This window comes from Heptranchias perlo, chromosome 20 (assembly GCF_035084215.1).
Source record: "Heptranchias perlo isolate sHepPer1 chromosome 20, sHepPer1.hap1, whole genome shotgun sequence".
In the NCBI taxonomy this organism is placed as follows: Eukaryota; Metazoa; Chordata; class Chondrichthyes; order Hexanchiformes; family Hexanchidae; genus Heptranchias; species Heptranchias perlo.
The window spans coordinates 16,216,708-16,231,662 of record NC_090344.1 but is presented as its reverse complement, the minus strand read 5'-3'; the positions used below and the strand labels follow the sequence as shown (position 1 = coordinate 16,231,662).

At 44.5% G+C, this 14,955-nt stretch overlaps 8 non-coding genes across 8 annotated transcripts; all 8 read right to left on the bottom strand.

Moving 5' to 3' along the window:
- Window positions 1–4,111: 4,111 nt before the first annotated feature.
- Window positions 4,112–4,184, bottom strand: trnav-cac (transfer RNA valine (anticodon CAC)). The gene has a single exon. It is a non-coding gene; the product is annotated as a tRNA-Val (tRNA).
- Window positions 4,185–5,154: 970 nt separating this feature from the next.
- On the bottom strand, window positions 5,155–5,227 carry trnai-aau (transfer RNA isoleucine (anticodon AAU)). Its single transcript has one exon. It is a non-coding gene; the product is annotated as a tRNA-Ile (tRNA).
- A 1,303-nt stretch (window positions 5,228–6,530) lies between these two features.
- trnav-cac (transfer RNA valine (anticodon CAC)) lies at window positions 6,531–6,603 on the bottom strand. The gene has a single exon. It is a non-coding gene; the product is annotated as a tRNA-Val (tRNA).
- A 979-nt stretch (window positions 6,604–7,582) lies between these two features.
- trnav-cac (transfer RNA valine (anticodon CAC)) lies at window positions 7,583–7,655 on the bottom strand. The gene has a single exon. It is a non-coding gene; the product is annotated as a tRNA-Val (tRNA).
- A 3,699-nt stretch (window positions 7,656–11,354) lies between these two features.
- trnav-cac (transfer RNA valine (anticodon CAC)) lies at window positions 11,355–11,427 on the bottom strand. Its single transcript has one exon. It is a non-coding gene; the product is annotated as a tRNA-Val (tRNA).
- Window positions 11,428–12,405: 978 nt separating this feature from the next.
- trnav-cac (transfer RNA valine (anticodon CAC)) lies at window positions 12,406–12,478 on the bottom strand. Its single transcript has one exon. It is a non-coding gene; the product is annotated as a tRNA-Val (tRNA).
- Window positions 12,479–12,924: 446 nt separating this feature from the next.
- trnag-acc (transfer RNA glycine (anticodon ACC)) lies at window positions 12,925–12,997 on the bottom strand. The gene has a single exon. It is a non-coding gene; the product is annotated as a tRNA-Gly (tRNA).
- A 775-nt stretch (window positions 12,998–13,772) lies between these two features.
- trnav-aac (transfer RNA valine (anticodon AAC)) lies at window positions 13,773–13,845 on the bottom strand. Its single transcript has one exon. It is a non-coding gene; the product is annotated as a tRNA-Val (tRNA).
- Between the last annotated feature and the right edge of the window lie 1,110 nt (window positions 13,846–14,955).

The following is a 14,955-nucleotide window of genomic DNA, read 5'->3' as shown; positions in this document are numbered from 1 at the left end:
GTTAAGTTTCTGGTCAATGTGACCCCAAGGATGTTGATGGTTGGGGATTCGGCGATGGTAATGCCGTTGAATGTCAAGGGGACATGGTTAGACTCTCTTTTGTTGGAGACAGTCATTGCTTGGCACTTGTCTGGCGCGAATGTTACTTGCCACTTATCAGCCCAAGCCTGGATGTTGTCCAGGTCTTGCTGCATGCGGGCACGGACTGCTTCTTTATCTGAGGGGTTGCGAATGGAACTGAGAACCGTGCAATCATCAGCGAAGATCCCCATTTATAGCCTTATGATGGAGGGAAGGCCATTGATGAAGCAACTGAAGATGGTTGGGCCTCGGACACTGCCCTGTACTGTACACTACTTTTTAAATATTACAGATAAGCTGAGCACTTGAGCAGTCACAGCTGTGACTTTGACTTTTCTCCCTCTCCTCTATATCTCCCCGGCAACTACCACTAACCAACCGCAATCTTGTGTCACACGTCTCCACGAGAAAGTTCCGTGCCTCAGTTTTCAAATGAAATAACTTCCATCTCTTCAGTCACGGACAGCCCAGAGAGAGTTTCTGAGTCTCAGGTCCCACTTTGCCTCAATCCTCCATGAAGTACCATGCAAAAATGTCCTTCAGTTAATAATATTATAAATAAAAATTCTTATCTTTTGGGGTTATGTTCAGATTCCACGACTTTTAAAGATCATTGCGGATATTTGACGAAGCGCCTCTTGATTGGCGGCTTCTCTTTGATTAAGATTCCGAAGCGATCATTGAGAGGCCGAAAATCAAGCTGTTTGTCAGAAACACTGTTATTTCGGTACTGATGAAAGCAGTATGGGCTCTGGAAGTGCTCAGGTTGTGAGTTTCAGTCTCACCTTCAACAATCCAACAATTCACTTCGGGCATTTTGACCGGAGTTCAAAGTACAACTGGTAAGTTCCATGATGCATCTACTTCTTAGTGTTCCCATGTGGGCACTTGCGTTCCTCTGGCCTTCCGTCTTGCTTGAGCAGATGCGAGTTTCGTTGTTTTCGAGGGAGAGGGGGATCTTAGCGTCAGCTGATATGGCAAAGGGGCCGGGATGAGATCTTTAAATGGAAGGAACCAAATATACGATTATTCTTTTCGTTAAGCGGATATTCATCGGTTGGAAGTTCCGTGTGGGGAAAATTTGGAAGGGAAATCTGCTGCCTGGTCTCACTGTGTAACGGGTGAAATTATTCAGCTTACAGATGTTAATAGACTGAAAGGTCGAGAGGCCTTTTCCAACTCCCGTGTGGGACAAGTTCAGCTTTTGGGCCACTGGGTAAAGTGTTATTTTAATTGGTGCGAACGAATGACAAGTCATTTGGCACAAACAAGAAGAATTTTAAACTCACGAGTTCGCTGTCCATGTTTCTTCGATCATGTTCAATAAAATCAAGGATACCCCTCAGCACGTGACTGAAAATTTTAGAACAGTGACCCTCCCCCCTGTTCGACGTCTTCGAGGGATAATTCAGAGTCCTCTTATGAATATGTAAGACTGGAACTTAACGACGAGCGAGCCTGGGTAGCTCAGTCGTTAAAGCATCAAACTTTTAAAGCGGGTAGTGATATCAGAGTCCAGTGTTCAAGCTATAAATTTTGAAACAGCTGGTAAGTTCTGCCTTTGTTGCGGAGCAACAGCTCCGGGACAGACGATGCCTGTGATGTGTCGTCAAAGCTTCGATGGTGCCTTGTTTCCCAGGGATGGGCAGCAATGCGCTGTCTGTAGCGGGAATTGCAGCTTCCCGCCAGCAACGTGTGATTGGAGAGAGCGGGGCCGAAAGAGGGGCTAAATGTTGTTTCTGTCGTGACCTCAATCAATCCGGGAGCTGGGGAATATCGAACATCGAAAAACTGATGTTTGTTGCCGCGGCCGCAATGTTGTCTATAATTGTGGTTATTAACCGAAGCTGCACTGCAGGAGCCTTCAATGATCTCTCACAAATCAACTGAAATTATTCGCAATGCGCAGCTTTGAGAGGGACTTTCTGCACCGTCAGTGCAGGAAACGTGAGTGAGTGTGAAACACTGTCTGTATATGTGTAGTGTTTGAGTTTGTGTTGAACTAAACAGAGAATGGAAAATATATCGGTTCTGTGAAGTGTGTTATTTCATTCACATTCAACCACAGACTGAATTCTTGCTTTTTTTCAGACTTATTGATTTTCAGAGGGTAACGTTTCCAAAACGTAATTGCCTGATTTCGAAGCGCGGACCTTTTGCGTATTAAAAAAATGTGATAACCACTACACTACAGAAACTCTACTGCTCACACTGTTACAGGAAACCCTCAGAAGATCGCTGCCGTCTGCAAATGCTCTCAGTGTGGGAGACGGGTCCCTTTCCCGTTCAGGGGATTAACTTCTACAAAATAGTTTACTGTATTAATTTCGCAATACTCATTAAACTCTGAAAAAAGACGAATAGTTGTTCAAATCGCCATTAATCAACTAACAACTTTCTGTTGCAGGCGGACGGAAATCCTAACTTTTTGTTCAATCATTCATTCACCAGGCAGAATATGGAAAGTTCAGAGGGGAATTGAAAGGGGAAATCAGAGGGGCAAAGAGAGGGTATGAGAATAGACTGGCGGCCAACATAAAAGGCAAACCAAAAGTCTTCCACAGGCATGTAAACATTAAACGGGGAGGAAGAACCCGACTCTGATTCGGGGCCAAAAAGGAGATCGACTCATGGAGCCAGCCCAAAAATGCTCCTGCGCGGTTTCGAACCGGGGACTTTTCGCGTGTTAGGCAAACGTGATAGCCACTAAACTATAGAAACTCTGGTGCAGATGTGCTTCGAGGAAAGCCTCAGAAGATCGCTGCCGTCTGCAAATGCTCTCAGTGTGGGAGACGGGTCCCTTTCCCGTTCAGGGAATTAACTTCTGCAAAATCCTTTTGCTGTATTAATTTCGCAATACTCATTAAACTCTGAAAAAGACGAATAGTTGTTCAAATCGCCATTAATCAAGTAATAACTTTCTGTTGTCGGCTGACGGAAATGCTAACTTTTTTTTTATTCATTCATTCATTCACCAGGCATAATATAGAAAGTTCAGAGGGGAATTTAGGGGAGTCTCTGACGAGGGGGCATAGATTTAAGGTGAGAGGGGAGAGATACAAATGGTCCAGAGGGGCAATTTTTTCACTCAAAGTGTGGTGAGTGTCTGGAACTAGCTGCCAGAGGCAGTAGTAGAGGCGGGTACAATTTTTTCTTTTAAAAAGCATTTGGACAGTTACATGGGTAAGATGGGTACAGTGGGATATGGGCCAAGTGCAGGCAACTGGGACTAGTTTAGTCGTAAAAACTGGGCGACATGGACATGTTGGGCCGAAGGGCTTGTTTCCATGTTGGAAACTTCTATGATTCTAAACTTCTATGAATTGAAAGGGGAAATCAGAGGGCCAAAGAGAGGGTATTAGAATAGACTGGCGGCCAACATAAAAGGCAATCCCAAAGACTTCCACAGGCATGTAAACATTAAACGGGTCGGAAGAACCCGACTCTAATTTGGACCAGAAAAGAAACCGACTCATGGAGGCAGCCCAAAACTGTTTCTGCCCGGTTTTAAACGAGGGACCTTTCGCGAACGTTATAACTTGAAGCGAATGTGATAACCACGACACTGCAGAAAATCTGCTGCACACGTTGTTGCAGGAAACCCTCAGAAGATAGCTGCTGTCTGCAAAATGCTCTCAGTTTGGGAGATGGGTCTCTTTCCCGTTTCAGGAATTAACTTCGACAAAATCGTTTACTGTATTAATTTCGCAAAACGCATTAAACTCTGAAAAAGACGAATAGTTGTTCAAATCGCCATTAATCAACTAATAACTTTCTGTTTCAGGCTGACGGAAATCCTAACTTTTTTTTTATTCATTCACCAGGCAGAATATAGAAAGTTCAGAGGGGAACTGAAAGGGGAAATAAGAGGGGCAAATAGAGAGGATGAGATTAGACTCGCGGCCAACATAAAAGGGAAACCCAAAGTCTTCCACAGGCATGTAAACATTAACCGGGTCGGACGAACCCGACTCTAATTCGGGACCAGAAAAGAGATCGACTCATGGAGGCGGAGGGGTTGGCCCAAAAATGTTTCTGCCCGGTTTTGAAGCGGGGATCTTTCGCGTGTGAGGCGAACGTGATAACCACTACACTACAGAAACTCTGCTGTACAGTTACTTCTAGGAAACCCTCAGAAGATCGCTGCCGTCTGCAAATGCTCTCAGTGTGCGAGACCGGTTCCTTTCCCGTTCAGGGAATTAACTTCGACCGAAAAGTTTGCTGTATTAATTTCGCAATACTCATTAAACTCTGTAAAAAAAGACGAATAGTTGTTTAAATCGCCATTAATCAACTGATAACTTTCTGTTTCAGGCTGACGGAAATCCTAACTTTTGTTTATTCATTCACCAGGCAGAATATCGAAAGGACAGAGGAGAACTGAAAGCGGAAATGAGAGGGCCAAAGAGAGAGGATGAGAATCGACTGGCGGCCAACATAAAAGGGAATCCAAATCTCTTCCACAGGCATGTAAACATTAAACCGGTAGTAAGAACCCGACTCTGATTCGGGACCATAAACGAGATCGACTCATGGAGGCAGCCCAAAAATGTTTCTGCCCGTTTTCGAACCAGAGAACTTTCGCGTGTTAGATGCACGTGATAAAAACTACACGACAGAAACTCTGAAGCCCACGTTGCGATCGGAAACACTCAGAAGATCGCTGCCGTCTGCAAATGCTCTCAGTGTGGGAGACGGGTCCCTTTCCCGGTCAGGGGATTAACTTCTACAAAATCGTTTACTGTATTAATTTCGCAATGCTCATTAAACTCTGAAAAAAGACGAATAGTTGTTCAAATCGCCATGAATCAACCAATAACTTTCTGTTGCAGGCGGACGGAAATCCTAACTTTTTGTTCAATCATTCATTCACCAGGCAGAATATAGAAAGTTCAGAGGAGAATTGAAAGGTGAAATCAGAGGGGCAAAGCGAGGGTATGAGAATAGACTGGCGGCCAACATAAAAGGCAATCCCAAAGTCTTGAACAGGCATGCAAACATTAAACGGGTAGGAAGAACCTGACTCTGATTCGGGACCAAAAAGGAGATCGACTCATGGAGCCAGCCCAAAAATGCTCCTGCCCGGTTTCGAACCAGGGACAGCTCGCGTATTAAGCGAACGTGATAACCACTATACTACAGAAACTCTACTGCACATGTGCTTCGAGGAAAGCCTCAGAAGATCGCTGCCGTCTGCAAATGCTCTCAGTGTGGGAGACCGGTCCCTTTCCCGTTTCGGGAAATAACTTCAACAAAATTGTTTACTGTATTAATTTCGCAATACTCATTAAACTCTGAAAAAAGACGAATAGTTGTTCAAATCGCCATTAATCAACTAATAATTTTCAGTTGCAGGCTGACAGAAATCCTAACATTTTTTTTATTCATTCATTCACCAGGCAGAATATGGAAAGTTCAGAGGGGAATTTCGGGGAGTCTGTAACGAGGGGGCATAGATTTAAGGTGAGAGGGGAGAGATACAAATGTCCAGAGGGGCAATTTTTTCACTCAAAGTGTGGTGAGTGTCTGGAACTAGCTGCCAGAGGCAGTAATGGAGGCGGGTACAATTTTTTCTTTTAAAAAGCATTTGGACAGTTACATGGGTAAGATGGGTACATTGGGATATGGGCCAAGTGCAGGCAACTGGGACTAGTTTAGTCGTAAAAACAGGGCGACATGGCATGTTGGGCCGAAGGGCTTGTTTCCATGTTGGAAACTTCTATGATTCTAAACTTCTATGAATTGAAAGGGGAAATCAGAGGGCCAAAGAGAGGGTATTAGAATAGACTGGCGGCCAACATAAAAGGCAATCCCAACGTCTTCCACAGGCATGTAAACATTAAACGGGTCGTGAGAACCCGACTCTAATTTGGACCAGAAAAGAAACCGACTCATGGAGGCAGCCCAAAACTGTTTCTGCCCGGTTTTAAACGAGGGACCTTTCGCGAACGTTATAACTTGAAGCGAATGTGATAACCACGACACTGCAGTAACTCTGCTGCACACGTTGTTACAGGAAACCCTCAGAAGATAGCTGCTGTCTGCAAAATGCTCTCAGTTTGCGAGATGGGACCCTTTCCCTATTCGGGATTTAACTTCGACAAAATCGTTTACTGTATTAATTTCGCAAAACGCATTAAACTCTGAAAAAGACGAATAGTTGTTCAAATCGCCATTAATCAACTAATAACTTTCTGTTTCAGGCTGACGGAAATCCAAACTTTTTTTTAATTCATTCACCAGGCAGAATATAGAAAGTTTAGAGGGGAACTGAAAGGGGAAATAAGAGGGGCAAATAGAGAGTATGAGATTAGACGAACGGCCAACATAAAAGGGAAACCAAAAGTCTTCCACAGGCATGCAAACATTAACCGGGTCGGAAGAACCCGACTCTGATTCGGGACCAGAAAGGAGATCGACTCATGGAGGCGGAGGGGTTGGCCCAAAAATGTTTCTGCCCGGTTTCGAACCGGGGACCTTTCGCGTGTGAGGCGAACGTGATAACCACTACACTACAGAAACTCTGCAGTACAGGTACTTCTAGGAAACCCTCAGAAGATCGCTGCCGTCTGCAAATGCTCTCAGTGTGGGAGACCGGCTCCTTTCCCGTTCAGGGAATTAACTTCGACCAAAAAGTTTGCTGTATTAATTTCGCAATACTCATTAAACTCTGTAAAAAAAGACGAATAGTTGTTCAAATCGCCATTAATCAACTGATAACTTTCTGTTTCAGGCTGACGGAAATCCTAACTTTAGTTTATTCATTCACCAGGCAGAATATAGAAAGGACAGAGGAGAACTGAAAGCGGAAATGAGAGGGCCAAAGAGAGAGGATGAGAATCGACTGGCGGCCAACATAAAAGGGAATCCAAATCTCTTCCACAGGCATGTAAACATTAAACGGGTAGTAAGAACCCGACTCTGATTCGGGACCATAAACGAGATCGACTCATGGAGGCAGCCCAAAAATGTTTCTGCCCGTTTTCGAACCAGAGAACTTTCGCGTGTTAGATGCACGTGATAAAAACTACACGACAGAAACTCTGAAGCCCACGTTGCTATCGGAAACCCTCAGAAGATAGCTGCCGTCTGCAAATGCTCTCAGTGTGGGAGACGGGTCCCTTTCCCGGTCAGGGGATTAACTTCTACAAAATAGTTTACTTTATTAATTTCGCAATACTCATTAAACTCTGAAAAAAGACGAATAGTTGTTCAAATCGCCATTAATCAACTAATAACTTTCTGTTGCAGGCGGACGGAAATCCTAACTTTTTGTTCAATCATTCATTCACCAGGCAGAATATAGAAAGTTCAGAGGAGAATTGAAAGGGGAAATCAGAGGGGCAAAGCGAGGGTATGAGAATAGACTGGCGGCCAACATAAAAGGCAATCCCAAAGTCTTCCACAGGCATGCAAACATTTAACGGGTGGTAAGAACCCGACTCTGATTCGGGACCAGAAAGGAGATCGACTCATGGAGGCGGAGGGGTTGGCCCAAAAATGTTTCTGCCCGGTTTCGAACCGGGGACCTTTCGCGTGTGAGGCGAACGTGATAACCACTACACTACAGAACCTCTGCTGTACAAGTACTTCTAGGAAACCCTCAGAAGATCGCTGCCGTCTGCAAATGCTCTCAGTGTGGGAGACCGGTTCCTTTCCCGTTCAGGGAATTAACTTCGACCAAAAAGTTTGCTGTATTAATTTCGCAATACTCATTAAACTCTGTAAAAAGACGAATAGTTGTTCAAATCGCCATTAATCAACTCATAACTTTCTGTTGCAGGCGGACGGAAATCCTAACTTTTGTTTATTCATTCACCAGGCAGAATATAGAAAGGACAGAGGAGAACTGAAAGCGGAAATGAGAGGGCCAAAGAGAGAGGATGAGAATCGACTGGCGGCCAACATAAAAGGGAATCCAAATCTCTTCCACAGGCATGTAAACATTAAACGGGTAGGAAGAACCTGACTCTGATTCGGGACCAAAAAGGAGATCGACTCATGGAGCCAGCCCAAAAATGCTCCTGCCCGGTTTTGAACCGAGGACCTCTCGCGTGGTAAGCAAACGTGATAACCACTGCACTACGGAAACTCTACCGCGCATGTGCTTCGAGGAAAGCCTCAGAAGATCGCTGCCGTCTGCAAATGCTCTCAGTATGGGAGACGGGTCACTTTCCCGTTTGGGGAACCAACTTCAACAATATCGTTTACTGTATTAATTTCGCAATACTCATTAAACTCTGAAAAAAGACGAATAGTTGTTCAAATCGCCATTAATCATTCATAATTTTCAGTTGCAGGCTGACAGAAATGCTAACTTTTTTTTTATTCATTCATTCACCATGCCGAATATGGAAAGTTCAGAGGGGAATTTAGGGGAGTCTGTAACGAGGGGGCATAGATTTAAGGTGAGAGGGGAGGGATACAAATGTCCAGAGGGGCAATTTTTTCACTCAAAGTATGGTGAGTGTCTGGAACGAGCTGCCAGAGGCAGTAGTAGAGGCGGGTACAATTTTGTCTTTTAAAAAGCATTTGGACAGTGACATGGGTAAGATGGGTATAGAGGGATATGGGTCAAGTGCAGGGAACTGGGAATAGCTCAGTAGTATAAACTGGGCGATATGGACATGTTGGGCCGAAGGGCTTGTTTCCATGTCATAAACTTCTATGATTCTAAACTTCTATGAATTGAAAGGGGAAATCAGAGGGCCAAAGAGAGGGTATGAGAATAGACTGGCGGCCAACATAAAAGGCAATCCCAAAGTCTTCCACAGGCATGCAAACATTAAACGGGTCTTGAGAACCCGACTCGAATTCGGGACCAGAAAGGAGATCGACTCAGGGAGGCAAAGGGGGTGGCCCAAAAATGTTTCTGCCCGGTTTCAAACCGGGGACCTTTTGCATGTTGAGCAAACGTGATAACCGCTACACCAAAGAAATCCTTTTGCATTTATCGTTCCAGGAAACCCTCAGAAGATCGCTGCCGTCTGAAAACGCTCCCAGTGTGGGAGACGGGTCCCTTTCCTGTTCAGGGGATTAACTTCTACAAAATAGTTCACTGTATTAATTTCGCAATGCTCATTAAACTATGAAAAAAGACGAATAGTTTTTCAAATCGCCATTAATGAACGAATAACTTTCTGTTTCAGGCTGACGGGAATCCTAACTTGTTTTTTGATTGATTCACCAGGCAGAATATAGAAAGCTGAGAGGGGAATTGAAAGGGGAAATCAGAGGGGCAAATCGAGGGTATGAGATACCCTCATAAAAGGCAATCCCAAAGCCTTCTCCAGGCATGTGAACATTAAACGGGTTGGAAGAACCCGACTCTGATTCGGGGCCAAAAAGGAGATCGACTCATGGAGCCAGCCCAAAAATGCTCCTGCTCGGTTTCGAACCAGGGACAGCTCGCGTATTTTGCGAACGTGATAACCACTACACGACAGAAACTCTGCGGCACACGGTGTACCAGGAAACCCTCAGAAGATCGCTGCCGTCTGCAAATGCTCTCAGTGTGGGAGACGGGTCCCTTTCCCGTTCAGGGGATTAACTTCCACAAAATAGTTTACTGTATTAATTTCGCAATACTCATTGAACTCTGAAAAAAGACGAATAGTTGTTCAAATCGCCATTGATCAACTGCTAACTTTCTGTTTCAGGCTGACCGAAATCCTAACTTTTTTATTTATTCATTCACCAGGCAGAATATTGAAAGTTGAGAGGGGAACTTGAAGGGGAAATATGAGGGGCAAAGAGAGGTTATGAGAATAGACTGGCGGCCAACATAAAAGGCAATCCCAAAGTCTTCCACAGGCATGCAAACATTAACCGGGTAGGAAGAACCTGACTCTGATTCGGGACCAAAAAGGAGATCGACTCATGGAGCCAGCCCAAAAATGCTCCTGCCCAGTTTTGAACCGAGGACTTCTCGCGTGGGAAGCAAACGTGATAACCACTACACTATAGAAAATCTACCGCACATGTGCTTCGAGGAAAGCCTCAGAAGATCGCTGCCGTCTGCAAATGCTCTCAGTGTGGGAGACCGGTCCCTTTCCCGTTTCGGGAAATAACTTCAACAAAATTGTTTACTGTATTAATTTCGCAATACTCATTAAACTCTGAAAAAAGACGAATAGTTGTTCAAATCGCCATTAATCAACTAATAATTTTCAGTTGCAGGCTGACAGAAATCCTAACATTTTTTTTATTCATTCATTCACCAGGCAGAATATGGAAAGTTCAGAGGGGAATTTAGGGGAGTCTGTAACTAGGGGGCATAGATTTAAGGTGAGAGGGGAGAGATACAAATGTCCAGAGGGGCAATTTTTTCACTCAAAGTGTGGTGAGTGTCTGGAACTAGCTGCCAGAGGCAGTAGTAGAGGCGGGTACAATTTTTTCTTTTAAAAAGCATTTGGACAGTTACATGGGTAAGATGGGTACCTTGGGATATGGGCCAAGTGCAGGCAACTGGGACTAGTTTAGTCGTAAAAACAGGGCGACATGGCATGTTGGGCCGAAGGGCTTGTTTCCATGTTGGAAACTTCTATGATTCTAAACTTCTATGAATTGAAAGGGGAAATCAGAGGGCCAAAGAGAGGGTATTAGAATAGACTGGCGGCCAACATAAAAGGCAATCCCAAAGTCTTCCACAGGCATGTAAACATTAAACGGGTCGTGAGAACCCGACTCGAATTTGGACCAGAAAAGAAACCGACTAATGGAGGCAGCCCAAAACTGTTTCTGCCCGGTTTTAAACGAGGGACCTTTCGCGAACGTTATAACTTGAAGCGAATGTGATAACCACGACACTGCAGTAACTCTGCTGCACACGTTGTTACAGGAAACCCTCAGAAGATAGCTGCTGTCTGCAAAATGCTCTCAGTTTGCGAGATGGGACCCTTTCCCTATTCGGGATTTAACTTCGACAAAATCGTTTGCTGTATTAATTTCGCAAAACGCATTAAACTCTGAAAAAGACGAATAGTTGTTCAAATCGCCATTAATCAACTAATAACTTTCTGTTTCAGGCTGACGGAAATCCTAACTTTTTTTAAATTCATTCACCAGGCAGAATATAGAAAGTTTAGAGGGGAACTGAAAGGGGAAATAAGAGGGGCAAATAGAGAGTATGAGATTAGACGAACGGCCAACATAAAAGGGAAACCAAAAGTCTTCCACAGGCATGCAAACATTAACCGGGTCGGAAGAACCCGACTCTGATTCGGGACCAGAAAGGAGATCGACTCATGGAGGCGGAGGGGTTGGCCCAAAAATGTTTCTGCCCGGTTTCGAACCGGGGACCTTTCGCGTGTGAGGCGAACGTGATAACCACTACACTACAGAAATTCTGCTGTACAGGTACTTCTAGGAAACCCTCAGAAGATCGCTGCCGTCTGCAAATGCTCTCAGTGTGGGAGACCGGCTCCTTTCCCGTTCAGGGAATTAACTTCGACCAAAAAGTTTGCTGTATTATTTCGCAATACTCATTAAACTCTGTAAAAAAAGACGAATAGTTGTTCAAATCGCCATTAATCAACTAATAACTTTCTGTTTCAGGCTGACGGAAATCCTAACTTTTGTTTATTCATTCACCAGGCAGAATATAGAAAGGACAGAGGAGAACTGAAAGCGGAAATGAGAGGGCCAAAGAGAGAGGATGAGAATCGACTGGCGGCCAACATAAAAGGGAATCCAAATCTCTTCCACAGGCATGTAAACATTAAACGGGTAGTAAGAACCCGACTCTGATTCGGGACCATAAACGAGATCGACTCATGGAGGCAGCCCAAAAATGTTTCTGCCCGTTTTCGAACCAGAGAACTTTCGCGTGTTAGATGCACGTGATAAACACTGCACGACAGAAACTCTGAAGCCCACGTTGCTATCGGAAACCCTCAGAAGATCGCTGCCGTCTGCAAATGCTCTCAGTGTGGGAGACGGGTCCCTTTCCCGGTCAGGGGATTAACTTCTACAAAATAGTTTACTTTATTAATTTCGCAATACTCATTAAACTCTGAAAAAAGACGAATAGTTGTTCAAATCGCCATTAATCAACTAATAACTTTCTGTTGCAGGCGGACGGAAATCCTAACTTTTTGTTCAATCATTCATTCACCAGGCAGAATATAGAAAGTTCAGAGGAGAATTGAAAGGGGAAATCAGAGGGGCAAAGCGAGGGTATGAGAATAGACTGGCGGCCAACATAAAAGGCAATCCCAAAGTCTTCCACAGGCATGTAAACATTTAACGGGTGGTAAGAACCCGACTCTGATTCGGGACCAGAAAGGAGATCGACTCATGGAGGCGGAGGGGTTGGCCCAAAAATGTTTCTGCCCGGTTTCGAACCGGGGACCTTTCGCGTGTGAGGCGAACGTGATAACCACTACACTACAGAAACTCTGCTGTACAAGTACTTCTCGGAAACCCTCAGAAGATCGCTGCCGTCTGCAAATGCTCTCAGTGTGGGAGACCGGTTCCTTTCCCGTTCAGGGAATTAACTTCGACCAAAAAGTTTGCTGTATTAATTTCGCCATACTCATTAAACTCTGTAAAAAAGACGAATAGTTGTTCAAATCGCCATTAATCAACTCATAACTTTCTGTTGCAGGCGGACGGAAATCCTAACTTTTGTTTATTCATTCACCAGGCAGAATATAGAAAGGACAGAGGAGAACTGAAAGCGGAAATGAGAGGGCCAAAGAGAGAGGATGAGAATCGACTGGCGGCCAACATAAAAGGCAATCCCAAAGTCTTCCACAGGCATGTAAACATTAAACGGGTAGGAAGAACCTGACTCTGATTCGGGACCAAAAAGGAGATCGACTCATGAAGCCAGCCCAAAAATGCTCCTGCCCGGTTTTGAACCGAGGACCTCTCGCGTGGTAAGCAAACGTGATAACCACTGCACTACAGAAACTCTACCGCACATGTGCTTCAAGGAAAGCCTCAGAAGATCTCTGCCGTCTGCAAATGCTCTCAGTATGGGAGACGGGTCACTTTCCCGTTTGGGGAACCAACTTCAACAAAATCGTTTCCTGTATTAATTTCGCAATACTCATTAAACTCTGAAAAAAGACGAATAGTTGTTCAAATCGCCATTAATCATTCATAATTTTCAGTTGCAGGCTGACAGAAATGCTAACATTTTTTTTATTCATTCATTCACCATGCCGAATATGGAAAGTTCAGAGGGGAATTTAGGGGAGTCTGTAACGAGGGGGCATAGATTTAAGGTGAGAGGGGAGAGATACAAATGTCCAGAGGGGCAATTTTTTCACTCAAAGTGTGGTGAGTGTCTGGAACGAGCTGCCAGAGGCAGTAGTAGAGGCGGGTACAATTTTGTCTTTTAAAAAGCATTTGGACAGTGACATGGGTAAGATGGGTATAGAGGGATATGGGTCAAGTGCAGGTAACTGGGAATAGCTCAGTAGTATAAACTGGGCGACATGGACATGTTGGGCCGAAGGGCTTGTTTCCATGTCATAAACTTCTATGATTCTAAACTTCTATGAATTGAAAGGGGAAATCAGAGGGCCAAAGAGAGGGTATGAGAATAGACTGGCGGCCAACATAAAAGGCAATCCCAAAGACTTCCACAGGCATGTAAACATTAAACGGTTCGTGAGAACCCGACTCGAATTCGGGACCAGAAAGGAGATCGACTCAGGGAGGCAAAGGGGGTGGCCCAAAAATGTTTCTGCCCGGTTTCAAACCGGGGACCTTTTGCATGTTAAGCAAACGTGATAACCGCTACACTATAGAAATCCTTTTGCATTTATCGTTCCAGGAAACCCTCAGAAGATCGCTGCCGTCTGCAAACGCTCCCAGTGTGGGAGACGGGTCCCTTTCCTGTTCAGGGAATTAACTTCTACAAAATAGTTCACTGTATTAATTTCGCAATGCTCATTAAACTATGAAAAAAGACGAATAGTTTTTCAAATCGCCATTAATGAACGAATAACTTTCTGTTTCAGGCTGACGGGAATCCTAACTTGTTTTTTGATTGATTCACCAGGCAGAATATAGAAAGCTGAGAGGGGAATTGAAAGGGGAAATCAGAGGGGCAAATCGAGGGTATGAGATACCCTCATAAAAGGCAATCCCAAAGTCTTCTACAGGCATGTGAACATTAAACGGGTTGGAAGAACCCGACTCTGATTCGGGGCCAAAAGGGCGATCGACTCATGGAGCCAGCCTAAAAATGCTCCTGCTCGGTTTCGAACCAGGGACAGCTCGCGTATTTTGCGAACGTGATAACCACTACACGACAGAAACTCTGCGGCACACGGTGTACCAGGAAACCCTCAGAAGATCGCTGCCGTCTGCAAATGCTCTCAGTGTGGGAGACGGGTCCCTTTCCCGTTCAGGGGATTAACTTCCACAAAATAGTTTACTGTATTAATTTCGCAATACTCATTGAACTCTGAAAAAAGACGAATAGTTGTTCAAATCGCCATTGATCAACTGCTAACTTTCTGTTTCAGGCTGACCGAAATCCTAACTTTTTTATTTATTCATTCACCAGGCAGAATATTGAAAGTTGAGAGGGGAACTTGAAGGGGAAATATGAGGGGCAAAGAGAGGTTATGAGAATAGACTGGCGGCCAACATAAAAGGGAATCCAAAATACTTCCACAGACATGTAAAAATTAAACGGGTCGTGAGAACCCGACTCTGATTCGGCACCAAAAAGGAGATCGACTCATGGAGGCAGCCCAAAAATGTTTTAACCCGGTTTCGAACCGAAGGCTTGACGCATGTTAAGCAAACGTGATAACCACTACACTACAAAACTCTGTAACACGGATTGCTGTAGGAAACTCTCAGAAGATAGCTGCCGTCTGCAAATGCTCTCAGTGTGGGAGATGGGTCCCT